General features: G+C 48.0%; 1 protein-coding gene and 3 long non-coding RNA genes across 5 annotated transcripts in view; 1 reads left to right on the forward strand and 3 right to left on the reverse strand.

The window, feature by feature from the left end:
- Positions 1-16,263, forward strand: part of FBXO16 (F-box protein 16) — an 810,609-nt gene extending 794,346 nt beyond the window's left edge. Inside the window, exons 11-12 of one of the 2 annotated variants that reach the window (XR_014523567.1) lie at positions 12,293-12,323; positions 16,168-16,263. The gene's annotated coding sequence lies outside the window, so the exon portion shown is untranslated. The remainder of the gene's footprint in view (positions 1-12,292; positions 12,324-16,167) is intronic. The other variant, XR_014523566.1, reaches the window with a different exon arrangement.
- Positions 2,677-4,897, reverse strand: LOC310702986. Its single transcript, XR_014523866.1, has 3 exons — positions 4,804-4,897; positions 4,010-4,138; positions 2,677-2,897 (listed from the first exon to the last, which is right to left on the reverse strand). It is a non-coding gene; the product is annotated as an uncharacterized lncRNA (long non-coding RNA).
- Positions 10,689-13,406, reverse strand: LOC310702887. The gene is made up of 3 exons (XR_014523750.1): positions 13,286-13,406; positions 11,736-11,867; positions 10,689-10,993 (listed from the first exon to the last, which is right to left on the reverse strand). It is a non-coding gene; the product is annotated as an uncharacterized lncRNA (long non-coding RNA).
- Positions 16,264-18,167: 1,904 nt separating the features above from the next.
- The window catches only part of LOC310702866, a 47,213-nt gene continuing 39,800 nt past the window's right edge, over positions 18,168-25,580 (reverse strand). The window contains exon 3 of the long non-coding RNA XR_014523722.1: positions 18,168-18,481. This is a non-coding gene — a long non-coding RNA (uncharacterized lncRNA). The remainder of the gene's footprint in view (positions 18,482-25,580) is intronic.

Raw genomic sequence — 25,580 nt, forward strand, 5'->3', positions numbered from 1 at the left:
TCATGGGATCGCCTCACCGCTTCCCCCATCTGCCCCCCTTCTCCACTGGTGCTACGCTGATTCTCTTCCCCAGAAGATGGGCTGCTTCTCCCGATCCCTGGACGCTCTCTGGAATCCCTCTGGCTTTTGCGCTCTCCCTCCAGTACTGATGGCAGTTCCCTGACACAAGCACTTATCTTGGCTAAAGCTTCCTCAGACGATCCCGTAGGCTGAGGGTTTAAAGCTTCCAAAATATGCTTATAATCTAAACATGCTATCAAGCGCTGCTTCCAGTGCATGAAATTGTATTCATTTAGCACAGGCATTCCTAGCTTTGCATCACTATCAAAAGCTGCTCTAGCCATCTTAAAATCCAAAAATCCAAAAATTCTTCAAAATTTCTCAAAATTTTAAAATCAAAATCTCAAAAATCTCAAAATACAAAACAATTCTTCACTGCCTTGGGTCACTGTGAACTCTGAGGGAAGGGGTGGGGGTTGCTTAATCCCCACTGCACAATGTAACAAAGGACCATGTGCTTATCAGGAAGTTAACTCAGAAAAAATACTTCTCAACTCAAAATCACAATCCAACGCAATCCTTCAAAAATACGCAGAAATATGCAATACTGGGCCCATAACCCTTTGTTGGAATGTTCAGGGGTGCAGAAGAGGATATATTTTGAGATTATATCCTAATCCAATTTGTGCTAACAAGTTCCCAAAACATCAGCAGAGTTGATAACATTCCCCTTTTTAAGTTTGCAACAGTAACGTCTGCACAGGTTCGCTAGAACCTCTATAATAATTACTCTGGTAATTTCCCCTTTTGTTCCCTCTTAAAATACAAGACACGACACAGTCTTTATAAAAGTATAAAAGAGTTTACTCACGTTCTGTTCACAATATGATCCCAGAAGGCAGACAGCTTAAAAAGGTTACATACATTCAGAATCTATCTTATACGAAGATAGTCCTTATCTCCTCTCTTGGCTGGGAGCCAAGAAAGCATCCTTAGATGTTTCCTCATTGAAGGAAGATGGCAGAGAGAGAGAGATGGCTGCCTGCCCTGTTCTTTTATCATTTACCTGCACAGGTGAGGCCACACCCACCTCTGGTCACATGCGGAGGAAGTCCGTCCCCAGGAAGTTTACCTGCTTGCTGGACAGACATCCCTCCCCATGTTCTAACATGTACACTCTAGGAATGTTGTCATTGACTGCTCCTGTGTTTACATCCCACACCATGCTTTCCAGATCCATCTTTCCAAGGGAAAAGCAGCCTTGACCTTCTCTTTCAGTGCCAGTTGTGAGCTGTTGGTCTGGGCTGTGCTTGTAACATTTAGCAGGCAGTTGCTGGTCTTTTGCAATCTCCACAGAGATGGGCCCCAGGAGATGTCTTCAGCATCCTTTCCCAAGAGCCTGAAGTTCAAACCCAGCAGGCAAGGTGGGGAACCTGCGGTCACAGGGCTAAGTCCCATTTTCCCACCTGGTCTTGCTTCAAGTTAACGGACAAGCGTTGCTCCATTGGATGCCCACAGGCAGCAAAGTTGGATGAAGCAACTGCCAGATACAGAACAGTGAACTTGGGAATGAGCCCAGATCAGAATGTGATATTGGGGGACAGTGCATGGAATTGGGGAGCAGCAAGGTCAAAGACATCCCTTTCCATGCATACAGATTCAGTGATGGAGCAGGAGAAAAAGAAGGATGATTTGTGGGTTGTTAATGCTGTGACCCCATCCATTTTATGCTCAGGCTCTCTCTATATGTTAAAAACAAACCCATAACTCCTAAAGACACCAAAGTCTCCGTTCACCTTCAAGGAAACTATCCTAAAATGTGTTATTTGCCCCTTTGCTCCAGCTCCATCTCTTAGCCCTGTGACTACAAGTTCCCCACCTTGACTGCTGGGTTTGCCCTTACTGTGGAGATTGCAAAACAGAAGCCAGAAACATCCTTCCCTCCGCAGCTGCCCAAGGAAGGGGGACAGTTGGAGGGGAGAGACGGAGAAAGGGGCAGGAGGAGGGGCAGGGAGACCCCAGGGAGAGGTGGGGGCCTACAATGTGAGAAATGCCCTTGTGTAAAGCCATGTTTGGGAAAGCAACCACAAAGCCTGGATGGCACCACTGACTGGCAGAGAGAGAGAGAGAGAGAGAGAGAGAGAGAGAGAGAGAGGGTCTGAGAGCCTGACGAAAAAAATACCCTCAACCTAGCAAACGTTTTCACACCATGAACCAACACAAAGGTTTCCAATGCTTGCATTTATTAAAAAGAAGCAGCTAAAGCATTTTTGCAGGCAAACCAAATCCAAGCTCCAATCCTGAGCCCATTTACTAAGGCAGTGTTTTTCAACCACTGTTCCGCGGCACACTAGTGTGCCGCGAGATGTTGCCTGGTGTGCCGCGGGACAAATTGAAAAATCCGAAAGATTAAAAAAAAAAGAAGTCAAATTTTCGCCCACTAGGCGGGCGCCGGACTGTGTCCACCCTATTTTCCATCCGTCCTGGGTGGGGATCAGATCGGATGGGATCGGATGAGAGGGGACAGGCGGTCCGCTCTCATCCGATTCCCCATAGAGAGCAGCGGGGCTCTGACATCTCCCTCTCCGCACACAGTGGTGGTGTGCCTCGTGATTTTTTTCATGAAACAAGTGTGCCTTTGCCCAAAAAAGGTTGAAAAACACTGTACTAAGGAGTCAGGGCCCACTGGCCCCAGTGGGGCTTACTCCTGAGTAGACAGGCAGACAGGATGGCTCCATCTTGACTCCTTCCCAGCATCGCCTTCAGCAGCATTAAGCAAAGCTGTTTCTTCCCCAGCAGAGATGGGGGTGCAGTCGAGGCAGCTGCACATCAGAGGAGAGCAGGGTGGTCTTCCTTTCACCAGAGGTCTTGCACCGGAGATCTGCAGAGTTATTTGCCTGTGGAAGGAGGAAACACTATTAAAACGGGTGTTGGTGGCGGTTCTGAAAACCCAAACCAGTGACTCCAACTGTTGTCAGAGTTCCAATTGCACACAGAGGGTCTGTTTTGCAGAGGGTTGGACTAGATGACCCCTTAGGTCCCACCCAACGCTACATTTCTATTCTATGATTGTAGGAGAGACCTCTGGGCATTTCTTGAATGCACTTGGGTGGATTTGAGCGAGGCTTGGCTGCCATACACACTTTTTTCTAATGTGGTTCTTTTTCCTTCTTCTTTATGTGAACAGCAACCCCAGGAGAGGACACATTAGAGCAGATCATTGTATTGGTGTGTGTTAGTGTGCATTTAACCCTTTCCTAAACAGCCTCGGTCCAGTATATCTGAAGGAGTGTCTCCAACCCCATCGTTCTTCTCTGACACTGAGGTCCAGTGCTGAGGGCCTTCTGGTGGTTCCCTCACTGCGAGAAGCCAAGTTACAGGGAACCAGACAGAGGGCCTTCTCGGTGGTGGCGCCCTCCCTGTGGAACACCCTCCCACCAGATGTCAAAGAGAACAACAACTACTAGAACAACTACCAGAAGACATCTGAAGGCAGCCCTGTTTAGGGAAGCTTTTAATGTTTGATGTATTACAGGATTTTAATATTTTTTGGGAAGCCACCCAGAGTGGCTGGGGAAACCCAGCCAGATGGGCGGGGTATAAATAATAAAATTATTACTTTTTTATTATTTCCCTTCCAACTCTACAATTTTGTGATTCAATAACCATCTTCACAGGTATGTTTCACAAAGGTTGCCTTTGCTATTTGAGGAGGGTCAGCAACTGAGCCCCCACCCTCTCAAACCAGGAAGAGCTGTTCTTTTAGCCAAGGGAGGCTATGGGGAGTTGTGGCTGAGGGGTCAGTGAGCTTTCATGTGGGCAGTAAGGGGAGAGGAAAGGGTTGTCACAACCCCCAGTGTGCACACTAATATTGTTACCCCTCACAGTGGATGTAAAGATTAAGAGAGTAGTGGAGTGGGGGGGGGGAGAGCGATGAGTCTCATGTATGTGGGATCATGAGACACCACTGACTTATTTTCCAGCGAAACTTAGATTTGATTTAACTCACCTTAACGGCAACACACGAAGAGACCACACCGAAAGCGTCGCCTTCGGGGTGGCCGGCACCTAAGAATTTGCAGTACCCCTTTCTGCAGTGAACATCTCAGAATGCAAATACGCTGGCCTTTGGTGAAATCTGGAGGAAGAAAAAGAAGACTTTGGAGGCTCTGTCTCACAGGAATGTACTTCCACACCTTCCACAACTTCTTCCCCCATGGCCCCGCTGGCTTGGACACCCGGAGGGCACCAGGTTGGGGAAATCTGGCGCAGGAAGAATGCAGGGCTGGAGCAGAGAGTCAGTCCCTTCTGCTGCTTCCCTGGACCTTCAGGACAGGGTCTGAGCCAAGGTGGTAGGGAAGGCTGCGTCAGAATCACTGGCTTCCCTGGGCGGCCACTGGCAAACTGGAAGAGAGAAGCCCCCTTGCCCAGGAAACTGACCCGTTCTTTTGTCCACTGCAAAGCTGAGTTTGCTGAAGTGCATTATTGCAGATTTGTAATGAAGAGTTTCCGTGGATCAATAAATGAGGTAATAAGAAGAGACTGGCTGGTGGATCTGGCCAAAGGGGACCATTCAAGACCAGAATCATATTATCTCAGGGCAGGGGGCCCATTGAGTGAAACATCCTCTTCTCCCAGGGTCTACCTGAAGCCCCATTTGGGATATTCTCCAGGAGGACAGAGGGGCAAGATCCCACCTCTTTGGTAGTCACTGCATGTGGTGCTCAGAGGCCGGTTTAAAAGGAATAAAGTGGAGAACTGTGAAGGTGCTCAGAGAAGAAGCATGTGAGAAGAAGGCCTTACCTGGAGCCACCAGCATCAAGAAGAGGACAGCAACAGAGAGGAGGGAAAAGATCTTCATAGCTGGAGGTTGGTGGGAATCATGGAGGTACCAGAAGCCAAGTGGAAGAGCAGTTGACAGGGGAAGGAGAGGTCCCCGTACTTATAGGTGGCTGGAGGCCTGTTGAAATCTTGTGGGATGCCAACCGTTGTTTGCAGGATGGATGTGGCAAGCTCTGAGGGGCATGTGCCAAGGAGCAGCCAAAGACCACAGAATCATAGGTTCACAGAAGGGACACCAGGAGTCACCTAGTCCAACCGCTGTAATGCAGGCATCAAAGCTATAGCATCCCTGAAAGGTGCACATCCAACCTCTGCTTAAAATCTTCGTGCAAATGAGAATCCGGCACCTTCTGAAGGGCTCCGTTCCACCGTTGAACAACTCAGAAAGTGAATCTCTTAGTTTGTGTCTTGCTCTCCGCTCACAGTGGCACAACAACTTTTGATGTCTCCGGGAGGGGGGGCTGCTCTGCAGGCGGGACCAGGGACTGGGTGCAGAGGGTGAAGAAAACACTTTCCACTAGCCCAACTCTAGACCCTATCACTGCTAGGCAGGCATGGGGCACAGAGGGTTCACAGGGCTGTGTTGTGCTACCTCCTCACCTGCCCTCCTCACCTGCAGCTGAGGTACAAAACGTTTTTTGGGGAAATAGTCCAGCCCTGATGGAGCTGTTCTCATGCAGCCCATAACCCAAGAGCCAGGTAATCTCCCAACACCACACCTGCTTCAGAGCCCAGCTAGAAGTTCCTTTGGCCTCACCCAGCTGCAGGGCTCTTCTCAGGCTCAGTCCTGAGAATCTTATGGAAACATTTCCACTTGGGCTTGCTCACCACCCTCTCCAACTCAACCGGTTGTCCCCAACTTCACAAACTGAGTCCTGCATCCTCTCCTCTCCCTAGGCACCACCAAAATCTGGAGGCTATTATCCCACATTGCCCAATACCTTGGAACAGATATTGCAATGGGTGGGGTCTGCAGGGGAGAAGAGCTGGGATTCCCATCCACAAGTGGAAGTCTGTGGCCTTGGAAACAACCCCATCAGTGCCGCAGCAAACTATTCTGTTGCCCTTCCATGCACTTGAACATTCTCCAGATTCATCTTTCCAAGGGAAAGGCAGGCTTAACCTTCTCGTTTCCTGGACAGTCATTGAGTATTGTCCTGCTGTCTATTTGTGAGTGTGAGTTTGTGTGTTGTGCTGTTTTTATGGTATTTGTGTTGCTTGCTTGATGCTTCGTTTTAATATTTCTGGCTAACACTGGTTTAAAATTCTGTGCATTGTTATAAATATATGGGGGGAATTACAAAAAGTGGGCACCCAAAGTGAGGACAAGGTTTTCTATTTAATTTTGTTTTGTTTTTTTTATAATAATTTTTATTAATTTTCCAAACATATAATAAAACAAATAACAAAACAAAATCATACAAGACAGACAAACAAATAAACATGTATAATTTCTTAAACTTATTTTCATAAACCTTCTTTCCCGGACTTCCCCATACCTCCCTTTTTCTGCATCCTTATGTTAACCCTTTCTCAGCAACCCTTCGTTTCAATTTGTTCACTCATATTCATTATGCATTTTTTCTAGAATTAAGATTTACAGCTGCAGTTCTCTATTTCTTATAACCATAACATCTCAGCCGTCATCAATTTTGCAACAGTCTTTAAGGTATTTTTTAAATTTCTTCCAGTCCTCTTCCACCGTCTCTCTCCCCTGGTCGCGGATTCTGCCGGTCATCTCTGCCATACTCATATACTCTGTCACCTTCGCTTGCCATTCTATTTTCTATTTAATTTTGGAGAAAGGGGAGAGGTATCAGTGCCAGTCATTAGCTGTTGGTCTGGGCTGTGCCTGTAACACTTACAAGTCAGTTGCTGTTACAGATAGGTAGCCATGTTGGTCTGCCATAGTCAAAATAAAAAAGTTCCTCCCAGTAGCACCTTAAAGACCAACTAAGTTAGTTCTTGGTATGAGCTTTCGTGTGCATGCACACTTCTTCAGATACAGTCAGTTGCTGGTCTTTTGCAATCTCCACAGAGATTGGTCCCATGAGATGTCTTCAGCATCCTTTCCCAAGAGCCCGAAGTTCAAACCCAGCAAGCAAGGTGGGGAACCTGTGGTCACAGGGCTAAGTCCCATTTCCCCACCTGGTCTTGCTTCAAGTTAACGGACAAGCGTTGTTTCATCAGATGCCCACAGGCAGCAAAGTTGGGTGAAGCAACTGCCAGATTCAGCCCAGTGAACTTGGGAATGAGCCCAGATCAGAAGGTGATATTGGGGGACAGTGGGTGGGAGTGGGGAGCAGCAATGCCAAAGACATCCCTTTCCATGCAAAGAGATTCAGGGATGGAGCTGGAGAAAAGGGGCAAAAAAGAACATTTCAGGTTCCTTGAAACTATTGTTATGCAGCAGCCAAATCTCTGAGTTGGGGGAAAATCCACGTGTTTCTGTGCTTGCCCAGAGTTCAGTTTCCTTGGAATGAAGGTCAGCGGAGGCTGTGCTGTCGTTTGGATATCTGGTGTTATTTACACATATAGACAGCCTGAGCATAAAATGCAGGGCTTCAAAACATTAACACCCCTCAAAAAAAATCCTCCTCCTAAGTCAGAACTTTGGATTTGGTACACAGCAAGCCCATCTCTGTGCCTCTAGCTTCCAACCTGCTTCCTGCAAAACTCTCAGACTGGCTCAGGACATCTTTACCTCCCATGCCACCTCTCCCCATGTGTACAGACCTGGATCCTGAGATCATCATCTTAGACCCTTCTACAATCATGGATAACTCATAAAATTGTAGAGTGAGGAGGGAACCTGAGGGTCATCCAGTTCAAGCCCCTTCAATGCAGGAAACTCAACTAAAGCATCAATGACAGATGGCCATCCCACCCCAGCTCCAGTGAAGGAAACGCCACAAGCTCCTCCATAAATCCATATCCAGAATCTTGAGATGTCTCCCCTTCCCCTTCATGCTCTATTCTGGGGGCTGAACATTCCTTGCTGTTCCCTCCCCACTTTACTCAAGGGGCAGCTAGTGCTGGGACTGTCAGATGTTTGTGGACTGCATCTCCCATTACTCCTGGCTGGTGGCCCTTCTGGCTTGTGGGGGAGGGAGCTGGAGGTCCCCCTCAACATTGGGAAGTCCTCACATTGGCTCCCAGGAACAGGAGGAAGGGGACAAAAGAGAGATATTTTATATTTTATTTTGGAGAGGAGAGAGAAGGATTGGTGCTTGCTGTGAGAAGTTGGTCTGAGCTGTGCCTGTAACATTTAGCAGGCAGTTGCTGGTCTTTTGCAATCTCCACAGAGATGGGCCCCAGGAGATGTCTGCAGCATCCTTTCCCAAGAGCCTGAAGTTCAAACCCAGCAGGCAAGGTGGGGAACCTGTGGTCACAGGGCTAAGTCCCATTTCCCCACCTGGTCCCACTTCAGGCTTCAGGCTTCAGGCTGCTGGGTTTGAACTTCAGGCTTCAAGATAACGAACAAGTGTTGCTCCATCGGATGCCCACAGGCAGCAAAGTTGGGTGAAGCAACTGCCAGATACAGAACAGTGAACTTGGGAATGAGGCCATATCAGAAGGCGATATTGGGGGACAGTGGGTGGGAGTGGGGAGCAGCAATGTCAAAGACACCCCTTGCCATGCAAACAGATTCAGGGATGGAGCTGGAGAAATGGGGCAAATAACACATGTGAGGATTCCTTGAAAATATTGTTACACTGCACCCAAATTGCTGAGCATGGAGAAAACCCAGGGGCTTCAGTGTTTGCCCAGAGTTGGATTTATTTGAAGGCGAGCAGAGACTTTGGTGTCTTTAGGAGATAGGGGTTTGTTTTGAACACATAGAGAGAGCATGAGCATAAAATGGATGGGGTCACAGCATTAAGGCCCCCAAATCATCCTTCTCAGTTCCTCCCAGCTTTGGATCCCCTACACAGGAAACGGGAATCTGTGCCTCCAGCTTCCAGGCTGCTTCCAACTCAGCTCTCTCACACCACATGGGTTGAGGACCACAGAATCTCAAGGACGGACCCTCCCCATATGAACTGACCTAGACCCTGAGATCATCATCAGACTCCCTTCTTCATGTGCCTCCTTCACGAGAGGTCAAGAGGGCGGCACTGTGAGAAGAGGCCTTTTCTAGGGTGGCTCCCTGTTTGTGGAATACTCTTCCCTGGGAGTCTCATTCTGCTCCTTTAGGTGCCAGGCAAATCCCTCTTCTCCCAGGACTTGTGCTAATGAAAAAATCTATGGTCTTTTACATGTGTGGGGTGTTCTTCTTTGGTTTGTTAATATGATATGTATTTTGCAGTTTTTGAATTTTGAACTGTGCTGCGGTCCTCAGATGAAGGGTTGTATAGAAATCTAATTGTTAATAACAACAACAACAACAATGTTCTCCTGCTTATCAGCCAGGGGATGAGGATGGTGCAGTGGCTCATGTATTTGTCTGCAGGATCCCTCTGAGTTGCAGCTCTTCCCACTGGCCTTATCCTTTTGAGATGCTGATGAGGACACTCCAGTGGCCAGCGAAGGTCCTAGTCTTACAAAGAAAGTTGTCTGACTAGCTCAGCAAACTCCTCTCTTAGATTCTAACCCTCTGTGGGTTCAGAACCCCACATCTACATCTTGGAAGCTGCCCAGAGTGGCTGGAGCAACCCAGTCCAATGGGTGGGTTATAAAGAATATACATCATGATGACGATGATAAAAAAGGACACCCCTCTTTTAACTGGATAACTGTCGGAGGGTATGCATGCCTTGCCTAGAAGCCTGGGGGAAACCTCGTTGTGTGGGCCAAGCTGCCCCCCACTCAACGCCTTCCTTCCCCTCTGCTCAGCTTCCCACCCTCCCTGTCTCTTCCTTCCCTGCCATGAAGGACAGAGATCAACGGGTGGGCCAGCCCACTCATGAGGCAAGGGGCAGTGCCCACCTCAGGTGGCAGGATCCAAAGGGGCATCAGTTTCATCCTTGAAGAAATGCATGTCCGCGACTTGGAGGCATTGCTGATACCCCCCCCCCCCCCGCTGATCCTAATGTAGATTTCAACTCACCCCTTCTTCCCTGGGTAGGGGCTGGGTTAGGGCTGGAAAGCACCATTTTGTGGTTTGCCTCAGGGGCTCAAATGTCTTGGGCTGGTCCTGTCCCCAACGCTCTCCATTCCCCCTTCTCCTTCATCACCCACTTCTTCTTCCTCCATGCCGCTCCAACCCTCCAAGTGTCCCCATCTTCCAGGGACAGTCCTGGACTTACAGAAGCTCTCCCAGTTGATCTGACTTGATCTCAGAATGTCCCAGTTTTCCTAAGGACATCCCCATTTCCATGTTGGAGGGTGTGGAGTTATGTGACCCCTGGGCCATCGGAAGGCAGTCCTGTATAGGGAGGTTCTGTAATGTTTAATGTGTTATGATGTTTTTGTATATATATTTTAGCCACACAGAGTTGATGGGGCAACCCAGTCAGATGGGTGGAGTATTATTATTATTATTATTATACAATAGAACATCTCTATTTTTATGGCAGAAATGTTGCAGGATATGTCCTTCTCTGTGCAGCTGCCCAAGGAAGAGGGGAGAGACGGAGAAAGGGGCAGGAGGAGGGGCAGGGAGACCCCAGGGAGAGGTGGGGGCCTACAATGTGAGAAATGCCCTTGTGCAAAGCCATGTTTGGAAAAGAACCACAAAGCCTGGATGGCACCACTGACTGGCAGAGAGAGAGAGAGAGAGAGAGAGAGAGAGAGAGAGAGAGAGAGAGAGAGAGAATGGGTCTCAGAGTCTGACCAAAAATATCCCCTCATCCAAGCACATGTTTTCACAACATGAACCAACACAAAGGTTTCCAATGCTTGCATTTATTAAAAAGAAGAAGTTAAAGCATTTTTGCAGGCAAACCAAATCCAAGCTCCAATCCTGAGCCCATTTACTAAGGAGTCAGGACCCACTGGACACAGTGGGGCTTACTCATGAGTAGACAGGCAGACAGGACGGCTCCCTCTTGACTCCTTCCCAGCATCGTCTTCAGCAGCATCAAGCAAAGCGGTTTCTTCCCCAGCAGAGATGGGGGTGCAGTCGAGGCAGCTGCACATCAGAGGAGAGCAGGATGGTCTTCCTTTCACCAGAGGTCTTGCGCCAGAGATCTGCAGAGTTACCCGCCCCCTGTGGGAAGAAGAAATACTGTTAAAAAAGGTGTTGGTGGTGGTTCAGAAAACCCCAACTAGTGACTCCAACTGGGAGGCAGAAGAGCTGCTGTTGTCAGAGTTCAAATTGCACACAGAGGGTCTGTTTTGCAGAGGGTTGGACTAGATGACCCCTTCAGTCTCTCTGAACAATACATTTCTATTCTATGATTGTAAGAGAGACCTCTGGGCATTTCTTGTATGCATTTGGGGGAATTTGAGCGGGGCTTTGTTGCCACACATACTTTTTTTCTAATGTGGTTCCTTCTTCTTCTTCTTTATGCAAACAGCAACCCCAGGAGAGGACACATTTGAGGAGATCATTGTGTTGGTGTGCATTGAACTCTTTTCCTTCCAACACTACAATTCTGTGATTCAGTAACCACCTTCACAGGGATGTTTCACACAGGTTGCCTTTGCTATTTGAGGAGGGTCAGCAACTGAGCCCCGATCCTCTCATACCACAAAGAGATGTTCTTTCAGCCAAGGGAGGCTAAGGGGAGTTGTGGCTGAGAGGGTTGGAGACCTTTCATGGGGACAGCAAGGGGAGAGGACAGGGTTGTCACAACCCCCAGTGTGCACACTAATATTGTCCCCCTCACAGAGGCTATAAAGATTAAGAGAGGGAGTGGGGGTGGGGGGGGGAGAGCGATGAGTCTCATGTATGTGGGATCATGAGACACCACTGACTTATTTTCCAGGAAAACTAACATTTGACTCACCTCTACGGCAACACACCACTTGACGAGTACACCGAAATAGTAACCTTAGGGGCGGCCGGCACCTAAAAAGTTGCAGTATCCCTCTCTGCCGTCGACATCTTGGAAGGCAATTAGATTGGGCTCTGGTGAAATCTGGAGGAAGAAAAAGAAGTCTTTGAAGGCTCTGTCTCGCCCCCAGGGGAGGAAGGGAACATTCTGAAGAAAAATGGAGAATATTACTGGATGGAACCCTCCGGAGACCCACTCCCCCAGAAACTAACAATAGACAAGGAACTGCGTAAATACAAACAAGAACAAAAATTTTTTGCAGAAGGGACCTAGAAGAGACTTAAGAGCCTCGGACATTAGGACACCGGATTGATGGACTAAGTAATGGACAGAAAGGACGGATATGACCCAAAACCAGGAAGAAGGGACGCTGGATGAAAACCAGAAATATGAAGGGAATTTTTAATGTTAATTTTGGAATTATTGAATATTATTGAATATTCAATAATATTCAATAATATTATTGAAATTTGAGGGATTTTGTTGGAAAGGATCTAAATTGGCTTTAGTAGAAATGTTTTTAAGGAGAAATGCATAAATGTGATGTGTTTTTGAAATTTTAAGATTTCTAATATAAGATAAGGCGAAATGGAGTAAGGTAAATTGAATAATAGACTATATTAAAAGAGGGGAAAGATATGTTGATTAATCAATAAGACAGAGTGTGAAGATTAATAATTCAAACTAAAATTGAGAAATATGGGAAGAATTTGCTGAAACAACGATTTAAACTGGAATACAAAAAGGGAGGTGTGAGGAGGTTCAAGAACTAAGCAAACAAAAATTGTAATTTGAGATTTGTATTTTATTTTATTTTTTATTCTTATTTTTTATTTTTTGGGCTAGGGGCTTTTTCTATGTATTGTTAAAACTTTGAATAAATATTATTTTTAAAAAATGAAGGCTCTGTCTCACAGGACTGTCCTTCCACACATTCCACAACTTCTTCCACAATGGCCCTGCTGGTTTGGACACCCGGAGGGCACCAGGTTGGGGAATGCTGGTGCAGGTAGAATGCAGGGCTGGAGCAGAGAGCCAGTCCCTTCTGCTGCCTCCCTTCACCTCCAGGACAGGGTCTGAGCCAAGGTGGTAGGGAGGGCTGCGTCAGAGTCACTGGCTTCCCTGGGCGGCCACTGGCAAACTGGGAGAGAGAAGCCCCCTTGCCCAGGAAACTGTCCCGTTCTTTTGTCCACTGCAAAGCTGAGTTTACTGAAGGGCATTATTGAAAATTTGAAAGCAAGAGCATCCGTGGATCACATGAAGGAGGTAATAAGAAGAGACTGGCTGGTGGATCTAGCCAAAGGGGGCCCATCGAGTCCAGCATCCTCTTCTCCCAGGGTGTACCTTAAGTCCCATTTGGGATATTCTCCAGGAGGACAGAGGGGCAAGATCCCACCTCTTTGGGAGTCAGAGCAAGTGGTGTTCAGAGGCAGGTTTAAATTGAATACAGCAGAGAGCTGTGAAGCTGCTCAGAGAAGAAGCATGTGAGAAGAAGGCCATACCTGGAGCCAGCAGCATCAAGAGGAGGACGACAACAGAGAGGAGGCAGAAGATCTTCATGGCTGGTGGTTGGTGGGAATCCTGGAGGTACCAGAAGCCAAGTGGAAGAGCAATTGCCAGGAGAAGGAGAGGTCCCTCTACTAATAGGTGACTGGAGGACTGATGAAATCTTGTGGGATGCCAACCGTTGTTTGCAGGATGGATGTGGCAAGCCCTGAGGGGCATGCGCCAAGGACCAGCCAAAGACCACAGAATCATAGGTTCACAGAAGGGACACCAAGTATCATCAGGTACATCCCCTTGGAATGCAGCCATCACAGCTATAGCATCCCTGACAGCTGCCCATCCAACAGCTGCCCATCCAAACAAAACTAGGCTATTTATGTATGCAACGTCAGCAGCAAGGGTTATAGTGGCAAAACACTGGAAATATAAAAATACACCCACTAAAGAGGAATGGGTAGTCAAACTGTGCGAGTACTTGGAGTTCGCAAAGCTGACAGATGCAATAAGAGATAAACCTAAAAAATTGGTGAAAGAAGAATGGGAATGTTTAAATAATTATTTAGGGGACAAGGACTCAAGAAGAAAGATCTGGCTATGTTTAGAATGAAACGGCACAGGGGAATGTTCCCTGATACCAAGATGAGGGATTCCTTTCGAATGCGGATAGAGTTAATTGATAAGAACAATGATCTGTTGTGACCTTGACAGAAGCGTGCAATAGATGAGCTTTACTGCTTTGGCTCATCTTCCTTTTTCTTTTTCTTTTCTTTTATCTTTCCCATAGTTGCTTATGTTCTGTGTCATATACTTTGATATTTTTTGTAGTTTTTGTAGTTTTTTCTCTCCATTACTATTAAGGAATTTTCCTTTGTAATGTTGGTTGTCTATATTTATATGTACCTGTTTATATGTACCTGTTTGAAGCAAAATAAAAAGAAGCATAGGTTCACAGAAGGGACACCAAGGATCATCAGACTGAACCCTTGCAGTGCAGGCATCAAAGCTATAGCATCCCTGAAAGGTGCCCATCCAACCTCTGCTTAAAATCTTCGTGCAAAGGAGAATCCGGCACCTTCTGAAGGGCTCCATTCCACCGTTGAACAACTCAGAAAGTGAATCTCTTAGTTTGTGTCTTGCTCTCCGCTCACAGTGGCACAACAACTTTTGATGTCCCCGGGAGGGGAGGCTGCTCTGCAGGTGCGACCAGGGACTGGGTGCAGAGGGTGAACAAAACACTTTCCACTAGCCCAACTTTAGACCCTATCACTGCTAGGCAGGCATGGGGCACCGAGGGTTCACAGGGCTGTGCTGTGCTACCTCCTCACCTGCAGCTGAGGAACAAAACATGTTTTGGGAAAACAGTCCAGCCCTGATGGAGGTGTTCTCATGCACTCCATGCCCAAGAGCCAGGTAATCTCCCAACACCACACCTGCTTCGGGGCCCACCTAGAAGTTCCTTTGGCCTCACCCAGCTGCAGGGCTCTTCTCAGGATCAGACCTGAGAATCTTATGGAAACATTTCCGTTTGGGCTTGCTCACCACCCTCTCCAACTCAACAGGCTGTCCCCAACTTCACAAACTGAGTTCTGCATCCTCTCCTCTCCCTAGGCACCACCAAAATCCCACATTGCCCAATACCTTGGAATAGATTTTGAGGATACAATGGGGTGGGGTCTGCAGGGGAGAAGAGCTGGGATTACCATCCACAAGTGGACACCTGTGGCCTTGGATACAACCCCATCGGTCCAGCACCAAATGATTCTGTTGCCCTTCGATGCTCTCCAGATCCATCTTTCCAAGGGAAAAGCAGCCTTGACCTTCTCTGTTCCTGGACACTCTTTGTGCACTGCCCTGCTGTCTATTTGTGAGTGTGTGTGTGTGTGTTGTGCTGTTTTTATGGTATTTGTGTTGCTTGCTTGATGCTTCGTTTTAATCTTGCTGGCTAACACTGATTAAAAATTCTGTGCATTGTTGTGATTATATGGGGGGAATTACAAAAAGTGGCCACCCAAAGGTGAGGACAAGGCTTTTCCATTTAATTTTGGAGAAAGGGGAGAAGTATCAGTGCCAGTCGTGAGCTGTTGGTGTGGGCTGTTCCTGCAACATTTAGCAGGCAGTTGCTGGTCTTTTGCAATCTCCACAGAGATGGGCCCCAGGAGATGTCTTCAGCATCCTTTCCCAAGAGCCTGAAGTTTCAACCCAGCAGGCAAGGTGGGGAACCTGTGGTCACAGGGCTAAGTCCCATTTCCCCACCTGGTCTTGCTTCAAGTTAACGGACAAGCACTGCTCCATTGGATGCCCACAGGCAGCAAAGTTGGGTTAGCGGGTGGAGGAAAGGCACACCTGTTAATCTGAAAGACCCCTTCACTGATTTGCTGCTCTTGTAACCTGGCACATTTTTTTGAGTTGCTCATGAGGATACTCAACTAGCCAGCCAGAGTTGTTGCCTAACAAAAAACAAAAACCCTTGTCTGACCAGTTCAGCAACCTTCTCTCTGAGATTCTAAGCCTCCACAGGTACAGAACCCCCTGAATGAGAAGGAACTCAGGGCACACTCCAATCCACAATATGAATACAGTGGTGCCGCGCAAGACGAATGCCTCGCAAAACGAAAAACTCGCTAGACGAAAGGGTTTTTTGTTTTTTTGAGCTGCTTCGCAAGATGATTTTCCCTATGGGCTTGCTTTGCAAGACGAAACGTCTTGCGAGTCCTTGCGATTTTTTTTCCTTTTTCTGTAAGCCGCTAAGCCGCTAATAGCCGTGCTTCGCAAGACGAAAAAAAACGCAAGACGAAGAGACTCGTGGAACGGATTAATTTCGTCTTGCGAGGCACCACTGTAACCTTTCTGCCAAACCCCAGGGGTCAAAACCCTTCAGGTTTCTGATGTGGAGCTCTCTTAAGGTTAGATTGTGTTAAGATAAATTATAGAACAAAAATTAAGAAAGATGGAAAGGATTTGCTGAAATAGCTAATTGAACAAGGATACATAAAAGGGAGGTGTGAGGAGGTCGATGATACAAGTAAATGAAAGGCAGAGATATAGAGATATTGGATCTGTTTTTTAAATGTTTTTGCTTTTCTTGTTGTTTTGCTGCATTGTGTGTTTTTTTGTTTTTTGTTTTTATTTTTGATGTATTGTGAACTTTTTATTGTTTCTTTTTTCTTTTTTCTGTAACTATTAAACTTTTAATAGATATCTTTTTTTAAAAAAGAATAAGAATAAGAATAAGAATAAGAATAAGAATAAGAATAAGAATAAGAATAAGAATAAGAATAAGAATAAGAATAAGAACAAGACCACTGTTGTGCTGCTTATCAGCTAGGGGGTTAGGGTGGTGGAATGGCTCACCTATTAGCCTGTAGCATCCCTCTTAGTTGCAGCTCTTCCCACCTGCCTTATTCTTTTGAGATGCTGATGAGGACACTCCAGCGGCCAGCGAAGCTCCTAGTCTTACAAAGAAAGTTGTCTCACCAGCTCAGCAAACTCCTCTCTTAGATTCTAACCTTCCGTGGGTTTAGGACCCCAAGAATTGGAAGGGATGCAGGGCACTGCCTGATCCACAGCTAGATGAGCAACCTTTTTGCCTAAGCCTCCAGGTGTCAACACCTCACAGGCTGCAGATGTGGAGCAGGATGCCAACTCACTAGAAAGTAAGAGGAGAGGGAGTGTCAGGGTATTCTACATCTTGGAAGCCGCCCAGAGTGGCTGGAGCAACCCAGTCCAATGGGTGGGTTATAAATAATATACATCTTGATGATGATGATGATGATGATGGAAAAAGACATCTGTCTTTTCACTGGAGAAAAGTTGGTGGGTATGCATGCCTTTCCTAGAAGCCTGGGGGAAACCTTGCTGTGTGGGCCATGCTGCCCCCCACTCAACGCCTTCCTTCCCCTCTGCTCAGCTTCCCACCCTCCCTGTCTCTTCCTTCCCTGCCATGAATGACAGAGATCAACGGGTGGGCCAGCCCACTCATGAGACAAGGGGCAGTGCCCACCTTAGGTGGCAGGATCCACAGGGGCATCAGTTTCATCCTTGAATAAATGCATCTTGGGGACTCGGAGGCATTGCTGATATCCCCCCCCCCGATCCTAATGTAGATTTCAACTCACCCCTTCTTCCCTGGGTAGGGGCTGGGTTGGGGGCTGGAAAGCACCATTTTGTGGTTTGCCCCAGGGGCTCAAATGTCTTGGGCTGGTCCTGTCCACAAAGCTCTCCCTTCCCCCCTTCTCCTTCATCACCCCTTTCTTCTTCCTCCATGCCGCTCCAACCCTCCAAGTGTCCCCATCTTCCAGGGACAGTCCTGGACTTACAGAAGCTCTCCCAGTTGATCTGACTTGATCTCAGAATGTCCCAGTTTTCCTAAGGACATCCCCATTTTCATGTTGGAGGGTGTGGAGTTATGTGACCCCTGGGCCATCGGAAGGCAGTCCTGTATAGGGAGGTTCTTTAATGTTTAATGTCTTATGATGTTTTTGTATATATATTTGTATTATTATCATACAATAGAACATCTCTATTTTTATGGCAGAAATGTTGCAGGATATGTCCTGTGACAATTTCAGCTGTGCCCAATTCCTGTTTCTGAAACATCCTTATCTGTTCAGCTGCCCAAGGAAGCAGGACAGTTGGAGGGGAGAGACGGAGAAAGGGGCAGGAGGAGGGGCAGGGAGACCCCAGGGAGAGGTGGGGGCCTACAATGTGAGAAATGCCCTTGTGCAAAGCCATGTTTGGAAAAGAACCACAAAGCCTGGATGGCACCACTGACTGGCAGAGAAAGAGAGAGAGAGAGAGAGCCTGACCCAAAAAATACCCTCAATCTAGTAAACGTTTTCACACCATGAACCAACACAAAGGTTTCCAACGTTTGCATTTATTAAAAAGAAGAAGCTAAAGCATTTTTGCAGGCAAACCAAATCCAAGCTCCAATCCTGAGCCCATTTACTAAGGAGTCAGGCCGCACTGGCCCCAGTGGGCTTACTCATGAGTAGACAGGCAGACAGGACGGCTCCCTCTTGACTCCTTCCCAGCATCGCCTTCAGCAGCATCAAGCAAAGCGGTTTCTTCCCCCGGTTTCTTCCCCAGCAGAGATGGGGGTGCAGTCGAGGCAGCTGCACATCAGAGGAGAGCAGGGTGGTCTTCCTTTCACCAGAGGTCTTGCACCGGAGATCTGCAGAGTTACCCGCCCCCTGTGAGAAGAGGAAACACTGTTAATATGGGTGTTGGTGGTGGTTCAGAAAACCCAAACCAGTGACTCCAACTGGGAGGCAGAAGAGCTGCTGTTGCCAGAGTTCAAATTGCACACAGAGGGTCTGTTTTGCCGAGGGTTGGACTAGATGACCCCTTAGGTCCCCCCCCAATGCTACATTTCTATTCTATGATAGTAGGAGAGACCTCTGAGCATTTCATATATGCACTTGGTTGAATTTGAGAGCGGCTTTGCTACCACGCAGACATTTTTTCTAATGTGGTTCCTTTTCCTTCTTCTTTTTGCAAACAACAACCCCAGAAGAGGACACATTTGAGAAGATCATTGTTTGTGCGCTGGTGTGCATTTAACCCTTTCCCTCCCAGCCATTGGAATTTCTCTTCCAACTCTACAATTCTGTGATTCAATAATCTCCTGCACAAGGATGTTTCACACAGGTTGCCTTTGCTATTTGAGGAGCGTCAGTGACTGAGCCCCCACCCTCTCATTGTCAGCATCGCCCTAGAGCCAGTGCACCAACTGGACTCATGCACCTCAACCCCGACTGGGCTAGGCGAGCTGGGTAGCACTGCCAGAGACCTCCTTTGTCACAGGAACAGGTCACAGTGCTGTAGACTCACAGCTTAGAGCTGAGAGCACCGGATTCACTGTCTCAATAATACAGTCGTTGCGCAGCAGAGTTTTGCAGAGTCTTGCAGAGTATAAACCACTCGGAGAGCAGCTCTGTAGAATATCTTCCTTTTATTCTGTAACTACAACTATGATACAAAACTATATACAGAGCTGAATATTCTAAGCATAAATCAATGCTACACTGAGAGTCTGCAGCTGCTCTTAGCAGCAACCTTATCTCTAGGATCTCTAACTCACTCTCTCCAATACACTGACTGACTGACTCTCTCTCACACACAGAGAGAGATGTTGCTGGGCAGAATAAGTAGATAGGCAGGACACGCCTCCTGCTCTCTGGAGAGTCAGCAGAGACCATCAGGAGATCATCAGGAGATTCTTGGGTATGGGAGGGGTGAAATCTCCTAACTCATACCACAAAGAGCTGTTCTTTGAGCCAATGCAGGCATTCCTCCCATCCTAAGGGGAGTTGTGGCTGAGGTATCAGAGAGCTTTCATGGGGGCAGCAAGGGGAGAGGAAAGGGTCTTCAACCCCCTGTGCACACGCTAATGTTCCCCCTCACAGTGGCTGTAAAGATTAAGAGGGGGAGGGGGGAGCAGAGCGATGAGTCTCATGCAAGTGGGATCAGGAGACCCCACTGACCAATTTTCAAGAAAAACTAAAATTTGATTTAACTCACCTCTACGGCAACACCATTGGCGACCACACCGAAAAAGGGGCAGCCGGCACCTACGAGATAGCAGTATCCCATTCTGCTGTCGACATCTCTGAATGCAATAACCTTGGGCTCTGGTGAAATCTGGAGGAAGAAAAAGAAGACTTTGAAGGCTCTGTCTCTCAGGGCTGACCTTCTACACCTTCCACAACGTCTTCCACAACAGCCCCGCTGGCTTGGACACCCGGAGGGCACCAGGTTGGGGAAAGCTGGTGCAGGAAGAATGCAGGGCTGGAGCAGAGAGCCAGTCCCTTCTGCTGCCTCCCTGCACCTTCAGGACAGGGTCTGAGCCAAGGTGGTTGGGAAGGCTGTGTCAGAGTCACTGGCTTCCCTGGGCGGCCACTGGCAAACTGGGAGAGAGAAGCCCCCTTGCCCAGGAAACAGGTTCGTTCTTTTACCCACCACAAATCTGAGTGTGCTGAAGTGCATTATTACAGATTTGAAAGCAAGAGCTTCTGTGGATCACATAAATGAGGTAATAGGAAGAGAGTGGCTGGTGGATCTGGCCAAAGGGGGCCCATCAAGTCCAGCATCCTCTTCTCCCAGGGTCCACCTGAAGCCCATTTGGGATATTCTCCAGGAGGACAGAGGGGCAAGATCCCACCTCTTTGGGAGTCACTGCAAGTGGTGCTCAGAGGCAGATTTAAAATGAATAAAGTAGAGAAGTATGGAGCTCAGAGAAGAAGCATCTGAGAAGAAGGCCATACCTGGAGCCAGGAGCATCAAGAGGAGGACGGCCACAGAGAGGAGGCAGAAGATCTTCATGGCTGGAGGTTGGTGGGAATCCTGGAGGTATCAGAAGCCAAGTGGAAAAGCAATTGTCTGGGGAAGGAAAGGTCCCTCTACTTATAGGTGGCTGGAGGACTGATGAAATCTTGTGGGATGCCAACCGTTGTTTGCAGGATGGATGTGGCAAGCCCTGAGCTTCATGTGTCGAGGACCAGCCAGAGACCACAGATTCATAGTCCAACCTCATCACAGCTGTAGCATCCCTGACAGGTGCCCATCCAACCTCCTGCAAAGGAGAATCAGGCACCTTCTGATGGGCTCTGTTCCACCACTGAACAACTCAGAAAGTGAATCTGTTGGTTTGTGTTTTGCTCTCTGCTCACAGTGGCATGGCATCTTTTGATTGGGGGGGGGGTAGGGCGCACTGCAGGCGGGACCAGGGCCAGGGGGCAGAGGGTGAACAAAACCCTTCCCGCTAGCCCACCTCTAGACCCAGTCACTGCTAGGCAGGCATGGGGCACCGAGGGTTCACAGGTCCATGCTGTGCTGCCTCCTCACCTGCCCACACCAAGGGGGGAGCCTGCCTGGCCATGGCTGCTCCTGGCAGGTGACCCCCCCCCTCCGCCAACACTGGCTGGGTGGCTATTCAGCATGGGGCCAGGGTCCTGGCAGCAATCCTCCCCCCCCCCATTTTTGCATGCTATTTTCACCCATATGGATACATATTACAACACTGTATGTGTTTTGGTGCACATTTCTTGATTGAACTGCCTTGCGGAATTCATGGAAGGAGAACACTTAGAAGGACAGCCCTGTTCCAAATCATGCATAGTTGCAGAAAGTACATGCAGCTGAGGTACAAAACGTTTTTTTGGGAAATAGTCCAGCCCTGATGGAGGTGTTCTCATGCAGTCCATGCCAGGTAATCTCCCAACACCCCACCTGCTTGGGGGCCCAGCTGGAAGCTCCTTTGGCCTCACCCTGCTGCAGGGCTCTTCTCAGGCTCAGTCCTGCAGATCCATATCTCGTGCCAACATTTCCGCTTGGGCTTGCTCACCACCCTCTCCAACTCAACAGGTTGTCCCCAACTTCACCAACTGAGTTCTGCATCCTCTCCTCTCCCTAGGCGCCACCAAAATCTGGAGGCTATTATCCCACATTGCCCAATACCTTGGAATAGATTTTGAGGATGCAATGGGGTGGGGTCTGCAGGGGAGAAGAGCTGGGATTACCATCCACAACTGGACATCTGTGGCCTTGGATACAACCCCATCGGTCCAGCACCAAATAATTCTATTGCCCTTCCATGCTCTCCAGATCCATCTTTCCAAGGGAAAAGCAGCCTTGACCTTCTCTGTTCCTGGACACTCTTTGTGCACTGCCCTGCTGTCCATTTGTGAGTGTGTGTTTGTGTGTTGTGCTGTTTTTATGGTATTTGTGTTGCTTGCTTGATGCTTCGTTTTAATCTTGCTGGCTAACACTGATTAAAAATTCTGTGCATTGTTGTGATTATATGGGGGGAATTACAAAAAGTGGGCACCCAAAGGTGAGGACAAGGCTTTTCCATTTAATTTTGGAGAAAGGGGAGAAGTATCAGTGCCAGTCATGAGCTGTTGGTGTGGGCTGTGCCTGTAACATTTAGCAGGCAGTTGCTGGTCTTTTGCAATCTCCACAGAGATGGGCCCCAGGAGATGTCTTCAGCATCCTTTCCCAAGAGCCTGAAGTTCAAACCCAGCAGTCAAGGTGGGGAACCTGCGGTCACAGGGCTAAGTCCCATTTCCCCACCTGGTCTTGCTTCAAGTAAACGGACAAATGTTTCTCCATCGGATGCCCACATTCAGCAGAGTTGGGTGAAGCAACTGCCAGATTCAGCACAGTGAAATTGGGAATTAGCCGAAGGCGATATCAGGTGGGGGGGGGATGTTGGGAATGGGGAGCAGCAATGCCAAAGACATCCCTTTCCATGCAAGCAGATTCAGGGATGGAGCTGGAGAAAAGGTGCAAAAAACACATTTCAGGTTCCCCTGGAAATATTGTTACACAGCAGCCAAATCTCTGAGTGGTGAGAAAACCCAGGGGTTTCTGTGCTTGCCCAGAGTTCGGTTTCCTTGCAATGAAGGTCAGCGGAGTCTGTGCTGCCTTTAGGATATCTGGAGGTATTTACACATATAGACAGTCTTATCATAAAATGCAAGACTTCAATGCATTAACACCTGCAAAACTCTCAAACTGCCTCAGGACCTCTCTACCTCCAACGCCACGTCTCCCCATATGTACCAACCTGGATCCTGAGATCATCATCTGAGGCCCTTCTTCATGCGCCTCCTCGGTGAGAGGTCTGGAGAAGGGCAACACTAGGCTTTTGGGGGTTGGAGGAAAGGCCCACCTGTTAATCTGAAAGACCCCCTCACTGACTTGCTGCTCTTGCAACCTGGCTCATTTTTTTGAGATGCTCATGAGGACACTCAACTAGCCAGCCAGAGTTGTTGCCTAACAAAAAACAAAAACCCCTGTCTGACCAGTTCAGCAACCTTCTCTCTGAGATTCTAACCCTCCATAGGTACAGAAGCCCATGAATGAGAAGGAACTCAGGGCACGCTCCGATCCACAATATGAATAACCTTTCTGCCAAACCCCAGGGGTCAACACCCTTCAGGTTTCTGATGTGGAGCTGGATGCCACAACTCGCTTGCAAGCAAGAGGAGAGATGCCTGCAGGGTTGGGTTGGGGGCAGAGGTCCAGGGCTCCACTCAAGAGCACTTTTGGGTTGTACCTTCCAGATCTCTGATTCTATTCTGGGCTACTCATGCTGTGCCTCCTCTTTTCATGACTTGGATGTGGAAGGTGAAAGAAAGAGATTGGATGGCTCAAAGGACACGTCAGGAGGAGCTGAGGAGCAAGACATTGAGGTCAAAACTCCATGTGGAATCCACCTTACCACCAAGTCCTGCAGAGGCTTTCAAAACCAATGAAGGTGACTGTGGGTAGATGTGAGAGGGGGTGGACATCACTATCACACCCTTGTCAGACAGGTGTCTGTGGGTCAGGTGTCACCCACTTGCTTTTGGGCAATGCCCTAAACAGATATTTATACTCCACCGTAAAAGGATTGCCTTGTAGAGGCTATTGGGATTGATCCCTTGGTGTTATGCCGAGCCCACCTACAACCCTGTTCATCATCACTGATTGGGAGCAGGAGAAAGGTGGCAATTAGCACACACAAGGATTCCTTAAGAATATGAGGACCCTGGGACCAAGGCCCCAGAGGTCCACACCCTGCAGTTTGCTGATGTGGATCAGGGGGCCATTTCACTAGCAAGCAGGAGAGGTCCCACCATCAGGGTAGAACTTTGCTTTTTGCATGTTCATTGGATAAATTTTGGAGGGGATGCACTTATGTGACCTCCGAGCCAAGGAGTTAAGAAATAGTACACCTTTTAGAAGGCTTTTGAAGGAAGTCCTGTATGGGGAGTTTTTTTAAAAAAAGTTTGCTGTTTTATTATGTTTTTCTATATGTTGGATGCCGCCCAGAGTGGCTGGAGCAACCCAGTCCAAAGGGTGGGTTACCAATAAAAACCTCATGATGATGATGAAGGAACAGAACATACCTCTTTTCACTGGAGAAATGTTGGAGGGTAGGCATGCCTTGCCTAGAAGCCTGGGGGAAACCTCGCTGTGTCCCCCACCCATTGCTTTACTTCCCTCCAGCTCTGGTCCCCATCCTCCCCATCTCTTCCTTCCGTGCCATGCAGGACCGAGATCAACATGCTGGGCCAGCCCACTCATGAGGAAAGGGGCAGTGCCCACCTCGGGGGGCAGGATCCACAGGGGCATCAGATTCAGTCCCCAGGAAATGCATCTTGGTGACTTGGAGGCGTTGCTGATATCACCCCCCTTAATCCTAATGTAGATTTCATCTCATCCCTTCTTTCCTGGGTAGGGGCTGGGTAGGGGCTGGAAAGCACCATTTTGTGGTTTGCCTCAGGGGCTCAAATGTCTTGGGCTGGTCCTGTCCCCAACGCTCTCCATTCCCCCTTCTCCTTCATCACCCCCTTCTTTTTCCTCCATGCCCCTCCAACCCTCCAAGTGTCCCCATCTTCCAGGGACAGTCCTGGACTTACAGAAGCTCTCCCAGTTGACCTGACTTGATCTCAGAATGTCCCACTTTTCCTAAGGACATCCCCATTTCCATCAGAGAAATCTTAGAGTTCTTCAACTCCTGAGTCATCGGGAGGCAGTCCTGTATACGGAAGTTTTTTAAATGTTTAACATGTTGTGATGTTTTTATATATATTTCTGAGCCACCCAGAGTGGCTGGTGTACCCAGTCAAATAGGTTGGGTATTATGATTATTATTTACTATTCCTATTCCTATTGAATAAAGGTAAAGGTACCCCTGCTCATACGGGCCAGTCGTGTCCGACTCTAGGGTTTAAGAGAGTTTGTGTACTGGTCCAGTAAACGCTTCCGCTGCGCCACCAGCAACAGCTCTCTTTGCAGAGTATTAATTAAGTCCAGTGCAGAGATTCTTGTTGCAGTACAAGCTTCAAAGTCTCAGCAGCAAAGAAATAACGACACAGGGAAGCCTGTCTTTCCAAAGACAGGTTTATTGCAGAAAGATAACAGAAACACCTCCGGAGCTTTCGGACATTTTTGCTTCACGCCCCAAACACAGAGAAAACAAACACTCTTTATATACTGAGCAACTTAACAACTTAACAACTTAACGAGCTTGACTACTTAAAGTCACATGACATTGCTGACTTGCCAGCGTCTTAGGTTTCACACCCTAACACCCCCTCTCGCTGGCAATACAAAAAACAAAATTACTTCAGACCCATTTCTTCACAAAAGTTTTCATGCCGCTGAAACCCAAGCGGTTTTGTAAAACCATCAGCTTGATTTTCATGACTGGGACAGTAATCTAATTTAACAATTCCTGCTTTTACCGTTTGACAAACATTTTGAAAGCGGATATCCAAATGTTTCGTACGACCTTTAAAC

This window comes from Podarcis liolepis (assembly GCF_965112155.1).
Source record: "Podarcis liolepis genome assembly, chromosome: 3".
In the NCBI taxonomy this organism is placed as follows: Eukaryota; Metazoa; Chordata; class Lepidosauria; order Squamata; family Lacertidae; genus Podarcis; species Podarcis liolepis.